Genomic DNA, 7,439 nt, shown 5'->3' with positions numbered 1-7,439 from the left:
ATATATACAGTATATATATATATATATATATATAAATATACACGAGTATATAGCGGGAGAGTTGCTCTTTATTATATAGGGGAGATATGAAATGGAAAATACAGAAACTTTCTTAAATACCTCGTCTTTTGAATAAAAGTGATATACAAATATAGGCAAAAAAATGTGGTTCACCACCGAGTTATACCAGAGTCATGTCCTCAGTAAAACCGACGGAAATTGCTTTTTCTAAAGAATGAAGAGATATAACTCTCCATGAGAGAGAGAGAGAGAGAGAGAGAGAGAGAGAGAGAGAGAGAGAATCAGCAGAACAGAATTGTCATGTGCCATTTTGATGAAAATAATCATAATTTTAAATGTTAAAGATACTAATTAGAAATGTTTCTCATTAGCATAGAGAGAGAGAGAGAGAGAGAGAGAGAGAGAGAGAGAGAGAGACAGCGTTAATCAGTGTGGGAAATATTGTATGATAAATTACATAAAAATTCATAACAACGTTTTTCGTAAATCTCTTAATCAGTTGTTGTTCTGAGTTTCTAAAAAAGTGAGATTATATTTCACAAAATGGCATAATGTCCTAAAAACATATTTTTGGTGCTACACAACTCTAGAAGAATAACCATTTGCATAAATCCTTCATCTTTGAAAAAGACTGATATTTTAGGAACGCGAAATTAAGGGATGTCTATCCGTGTGGCAGCGCGAATAGATCATCCATCTCTATTCCACGTTGGGGCAGAAATGAATGGATAGTCAACAGGAGTTGCAAATCCCCCCCAAAATTTGTTTTTATCTGATGGAAACTGGAATTAGAGATGCCTGCACATATATTTCGGAGTATTTGAAAATTTTTGTTTTTATTTTTTTTAAAAAAGCTCTTGGGCTTATAGCATCCTGCTGTTCCAACTAGGCTGTAGCTTAGATGATAATAATAATAATAATAATAATAATAATAATAATAATAATAATAATAATAATAATAATGCTGCTACTACTACTACTACTACTACTAATAATAATAATAATAATAATAATAATTTTAGTAATAATAAAAATAATAATAATAATAATAATAATAATAATAATAATAATAATAATAATATAGAATTGAGTTTTCGAATTGATCTTCGAGAAATCTCAATTCATCATTATTAAAATGATGATATGTATTCAGGAAAGCTTATAAAAAACATAACTCTTACAAACGCAAAGCGAATCTTCATGTTCATTCACATTATATTATGAAAGACATCATTGCAGTTTTCCTGGTAATAGATCCGCATTTTATTTGCATATTTCATCTGGTACAACCCTGGAGAAAGTACAAACATGTTCATAAATATTGGTAAAAAAAAAAAAAAAAAAAAAAAAAAGAAAAAAAAAAAAAAAAAAAAAAAAAAAAAACTTCGGTTGTACTTTCTTCGTTAGGAATTGATTGCAAACCAGCCATTCCAGTTATAAGACTAATCCCTCTCTTTGTAACTATTGAATCCCTTTCTCTGGTTACGGGTTATTTTTCCTTTGGCTACACATACACCGAATAGTCTGGCCTATTCTTTACACACTCTTCTATTTCCTCATACACCTGACAACACTAAGTTAACCAAACAATTCTTCAGTTAAGGGGTTAAATACTGCACTGTAATGGTTCAGTGGATATTTTCCTCTTGGTAAGGGTAGAAGAAACTCTTCAGCTATGGTAAGCAGCTCTTCTAAGGGAAGGACACTTTAAAATTAAACCATTGTTATCTAGTCTTGGGTAGTGCCATAGCATCTGTACCATGGTCTTTCACTGTCTTGTTTTAGAGTTCTCTTGTTTGAGGGTACACTCGGGCACACTATTTTATCTTTCTTTATTTGCTTTCCTCACTCGGCTATTTTTCCCTGTTGAAGCCCTTGGGCTTATAGCATCTTGCCTTTCCAACTAGGGTTGTAGCTTAACTTAACTAGTAATAATAATAACGAAAAGTTTAAGATTTTATAAAAAGAAAACAAAAACCAATTTGCAGAAGGAGAAGGTTTTGGTAAAGAAATCTCTTTTGTCGATTCAGGCCAAAGTTAGCCTTCAACATATTTTTGAGAACTTAATTGATATTGGGTGTCAAGCTAATTGGAGTGAATAGCCTAAAAAAAATTTATTTTCTTATTAAAAGACCACTACGCTTGATGCTCTTCTTATTTTCAAAGATATTTTATATTTTTACATCAATAATCCACACTGGCAATGTATATATTTAATGAAGAAAACGATAACGACTTCTATCGTTTCATTTTCTAAAATTTTGAGAAAAGACTAGAAAAAAATTTCCTGTTAGTTCATCAGTTTTTACTGATTTTAAACGAATTTCCGTTTCCACTTCGACAGTATCATTGATGTGGTAACGTTCCTGACTGCTGAACGCCAGGCTGGGGTTCGAATCCCGCTCAAACTAGTTAGTTTCATTGGTTATTGCAACCTCACCATCCTTGTGAGCTAAAGATGGGGAGTTTGGGGGAGCCTATAGGCCTATCGGCTTAGTCATCAGCAGCCATCGCCTGGCCCTCCTTGGTCCTAGCTTGGGTGGAGAGGGAGCCGGCCATTGATCATACGTATATACGGTCAGTCTTTATGGCATTGTCCTGCTCTATAGGGCAATGTCACTGTCCCTTACCTCTGCCATTCATGAGCGGCCTTTAAACCTTCAAACCTTTAAATGCAAATTGCACTGAACGGAAATTGCTTGAGCATTCATGGAGATAAACGTGGCTTTGTTATAGGATGCGTTCTACGTTAGGTACTTAAAGAATGAACATAACATTTGACCCAACCATCCAAGAACATAAAATACTGCACACTGCTTCTTGGGAGCAATGTACACTAAAAAAAAGAATGGAAAGTTGCAGAAATTTCCGTGAGCATTTTCCTCTTTAGTTAGGCGTGTTTGCAACAGATGACGCTGATTAGTTCGCTCTTCTGTTTACATCTGGACTATAGGAAAAAGAACTTAATATGAATTGCGTTTGTCACTGCAGAATAACAATAAATGTATATATGAATTAAAAGTTGCATATTTAGTAGACGAACGACAGCTATATTAGTGTACTACTGCCAATGGGTTAAGTTCCAGTCTTCCCTTTCCAGTCTTTGCTTGGCAGCCGCCACCCCTACACAAAACACTTCCAAGACAAGAACAAGAAAAATAAAAGAAATTCACGTCACGTGTCTTAGTGTCTAGTACAGTAATCAATTACTCGTCAAATAGCAATTATGATCTATTAAAAATCTCTTTCAAAACCTGTAGATTATTAATTATGCTTAAGGATATGTTATGGATGACTGGTGAGTACCATAAAGAGTGATTTAACCCATTTATTAATACTTTTAGATAAAGACGCTTGATGAAAATTACCCCTGTCTAAAAACATTCCGAATATTTCCGCCCATTTCCTTTAATAAACTTTCATTTCTTGTTCTCTTGCCATTTGAATAAAAGGCTTCTTTTCTGATATTCAATGGGACGGTCCATCCAAACTGGTCAAAAAGGAAAGTTCTCTTTTGGAAAAGGTTTTTAATGCAAAATCTCATTTGCTTCAGATAATGAAGATTCATTAGGATTAGGATTTGACATAAGAGATTTGTGACCCCACTAAATATAACAGACAAGCAGAGAGAGAGAGAGAGAGAGAGAGAGAGAGAGAGAGAGAGATGTGTGTCTGTTCATTGGCGTATTTTGGTCTAATTTTTAAGATATTGGGAAGGTTTTTATTCTATACTTGAGATATTACATAGAAATCATAAAAAAAAACATACGAACTGAGAGAGAGAGAGAGAGAGAGAGAGAGAGAGAGAGAGAGAGAGAGATCTAAAATTAAATTACCATAATAAATTGCCCATAGGAAGGTGACTCATGAATAGCAGAGGCAAGGGACAATGACAATGCCCCAGAGATTGACCATATATACGTATGATCAATGCCCAAGCCCCCTCTCCACCCAAGCTAGGATCAGTGAGGGCCAGGCAGTGGCCGCTGATGGCTCAGCAGGCAGACCTACAGGCTTCCCCCAAGCCCCTCATCCTTAGCTCACAAGGATGGTGAGGTTGCAGACACTACTTGAAGCTATCTAGCTTGAGCGGGTCTCGAACCCTTGTCCAGTAGATCGCCAAGCAGGGAAGTTTCCAATGGGCTACCACAAGGCTCCCTCAACTTCGCATCAATCTTATGTAATAGAGGATTATTTCCAACACTTGATATTTAGATAATTATGTTTTCGTTGTTGTTGATATTAATAGAACACAAAATATTATTATTGATTGATTAGGAATTTGATTTTGGGAATTTATTGACGGTTATTTTCATTAGATGAAGAAAACTTAGAATGTTTTTTATTTCCCCATTTTTTTCCACTCAACCTTATTGGTAATCTATTGAAAAAGCAGTGTGGTGAAAACTATGCGAAATGTATTATTTGTAATTCATCCATTATTAGTAAATGATCGCTCTTATTTTGTGTCTCTCACGAGATATAAAAGTCAATTATCCTTTTTTCCAAAAGACCAAATGAACCAAAAAAAAAAAAAAAAGAAATTGAATAAGAATATTAGGCATTTCAATCTTAGAGTAGAAAATAACAGTCAGTGTTTGAGAAGGTTTGGAAATCACATAATTTATCTTCATCTTTTAATTCTAGTCCCGGATCTGATAATAAGAACCTACAAAAGATTGTTCAAAGAGTTAAGATGTTCAAAGATAGCGTCATATATGAGCGATAGTTGACACTGTTTCAAAGAGTAGAATAATCACAAACGTAATATTAAGCGCGTCCTAATGCACAATCACTTGAGGGGAAAAACGCAGAATTTATCGTAAAAACAAAGCTTTTATTCGAGTTAGTTCCCTGATTTTTAATAGAATGGATTAAGACTTTCTCCTAAACACGTTCCAATTAAAATGATGCTGTTGCATTAGAATTTAACTTAAAATGAACTTTTTTTTTTTTTTTTTTGTAGATTACCATTATTATCGTTCATTCTTAGATTCCTAAACCTTAAGTATTGGGAGCCCAACAGAGTTGTAATTTAAAGAAGATGATTTGAAGAGTGAAAATCTTGAATGAGGTTGATAAAAAACCAAACTTGTTCTTCATGAAAATCGTTTTTATGCCGATCAAGCTTTAAAAGGGACTCCTGTAGCCCACAAGAGGGGTAACTATTCTAGGAGGTATAACACTGACTTGAAGGGCAGACAATAAGATGAATGTATGCCAGCTACAACGAGAAATGACATGATAAAGAGAGAGTCCGGAGCTGATAATCTATGGGCAATGGCAGCCATGGTTCAGTCCGCCTATGGCCCTATACCCTTTCCTCTACAAGTTGTCTTTCCATGTTATATCATCCTTACTGGCTGAACCTCTGAGAGGGAATAGAAAAAGTGCCAGCACCACTACCTTCCCATTTGGTGCCATCACATAAGTGCTTCTTTTCTTATCATCATTAAGAGAAAAAGTGATTTATGTGATGGCAGTGGATGAGAGGGTAGCAGTTCTAGCACTTTTTCTATTCCCTCTTTGTCACCATTCCAGTGAAAATGTATAAGAAAAGAAACAACTTCCGGAGGACCGGAGAGGAACTGATTTTCAGTTCTGGACACCCTCCTGTCTAATCACTGTTCAACAAAGCTGGTTTCTCCTCCAATCGCCATCTTTCCGTCCTTCGTCCAGAACCAGTGTAGAACCCCTTTCAAAGATATACCTCCATTTTGGGCTGCCTGCTACAAGAGCCTACATCATACAGAACTGCATTGCAATCTTAACCGTCATCATCATTCTTCCTCTCTCGCTCCATTGCAAGAGCCCATGTCTGGCCGGCATTCTATAACACCAATCCAAATCAAGGAGTAGAGTTCCCTTTCCAATCCAAGAGAGGAAAAGTATAAAAGAGTAAATTTATTAAGGACCGAACTGAACGTGGTGTTTACGTGACGGGTATCCCACTTGATGCTAATCCAGTCATTGATTAGTCCCATTCATCATCACCATCATATCTGTCATGAGTATCCTGCGTTGACTCCTGAAAATCTACTTCTACAGGCTGCCAAGAGGTACAGAAACCGTGTTACATTGATGTTTGTGGGTTGGTCAGGGCACCACCACCCGCTGAGATACTACCGTTAGGAAGTTATTGGGTTATTTGACTGGCTAGACTACTATATTCTATCCCATTCTCTGGTTACAGCTCATTTTTCATCTGCCTACACATACACCGAATAGACTGGCCTATTCTTTATAGATTCTCCTCTGTCCTTATACACCTGACAACACTAAGATTACCAAACAATTCTTCTTCCCCAAAGGCGTTATTATTATTATTATTATTATTATTATTATTATTATTATTATTAGCTAAGCTACCTCTAGTTGGAAAAGCAAGATGCTACAAGCCCAATGGCTCCCACAGAGAAAAATAGCCCAGTGAGGAAAGGAAATAAGGAAATAAATAAACGATATAAGAAGTAATGAAAAATTTAAATAAAACATTCAGAAACATTAACAAGATTAAAAATGATATTTAATATATGAACTATAAAAGGATTTATGGAAGCCAGCTCAGCATAAAAACATTTGCGGCGAGTTTGAACTATTGAAGTTCTATTGATTCAGGTACCCGATTAGGAAGATCATTCCACAACTTGGTTACAGCTGAAATAAAACTTCTACAATGCAGTGTAGTAGTGAGCCTCATGATGGAGAAGGCATGACTATTAGAATTAACTGTATACCTAGTATTACGAACGGGATGAAACTGTCCGGGAAGATCTGAATGTAAAGGAATGTGAGAATTATGAAAAATCTTATGCAACATGCACAGTGAACTAATTGAACGACGGTACCAGAAATTAATATCTAGATCAAGAATAAGAAATTTAATAGACTGCAATGTAATTGTTCAGTGGCTACTTTCTTCCTGGTAAGGGTAAAATAGACTCTTTAGGTATGGTAAGCAGCTCTTCCTGGAGAAGGACACTCCAAAATAAAACCATTGTTCTCTAGTCTCGGGTAGTGCCATATCCTCAAGTACCATGGTCTTCACTTGTCTTGGATTAGAGTTCTTTTGCTTGATGGTACACCCGGGCACACTATTCTATGTTATTTCTCTTCTTCTTGTTTGGTTAAATTTTTTATAGTATATATATGGAAGATTTATTTTAATATTGTTAATGTTCTTAAAATACTTTAATTAAAATGTTAATTACCTCTCTTCTAATATATTCATTTCCTTATTAACTGTGCTATTTTCCCCGTATAAGCCCTTGGGTTTATTGCATTCTGCTTTCTAAATGGGGTTATAGATTAGCTTGTAGTAATAATAATAATAATAATTATAATAATAATGATAGTACACATGGTGTTTCCCTTATGTCATGTTAATTCCTCTCTTAAAAAAGAAACAAATTTCGGTT

The sequence above is a fragment of the Palaemon carinicauda genome, chromosome 40 (assembly GCF_036898095.1).
Source record: "Palaemon carinicauda isolate YSFRI2023 chromosome 40, ASM3689809v2, whole genome shotgun sequence".
NCBI classification, from domain to species: domain Eukaryota; kingdom Metazoa; phylum Arthropoda; class Malacostraca; order Decapoda; family Palaemonidae; genus Palaemon; species Palaemon carinicauda.
This window is presented reverse-complemented; position numbering follows the sequence as displayed.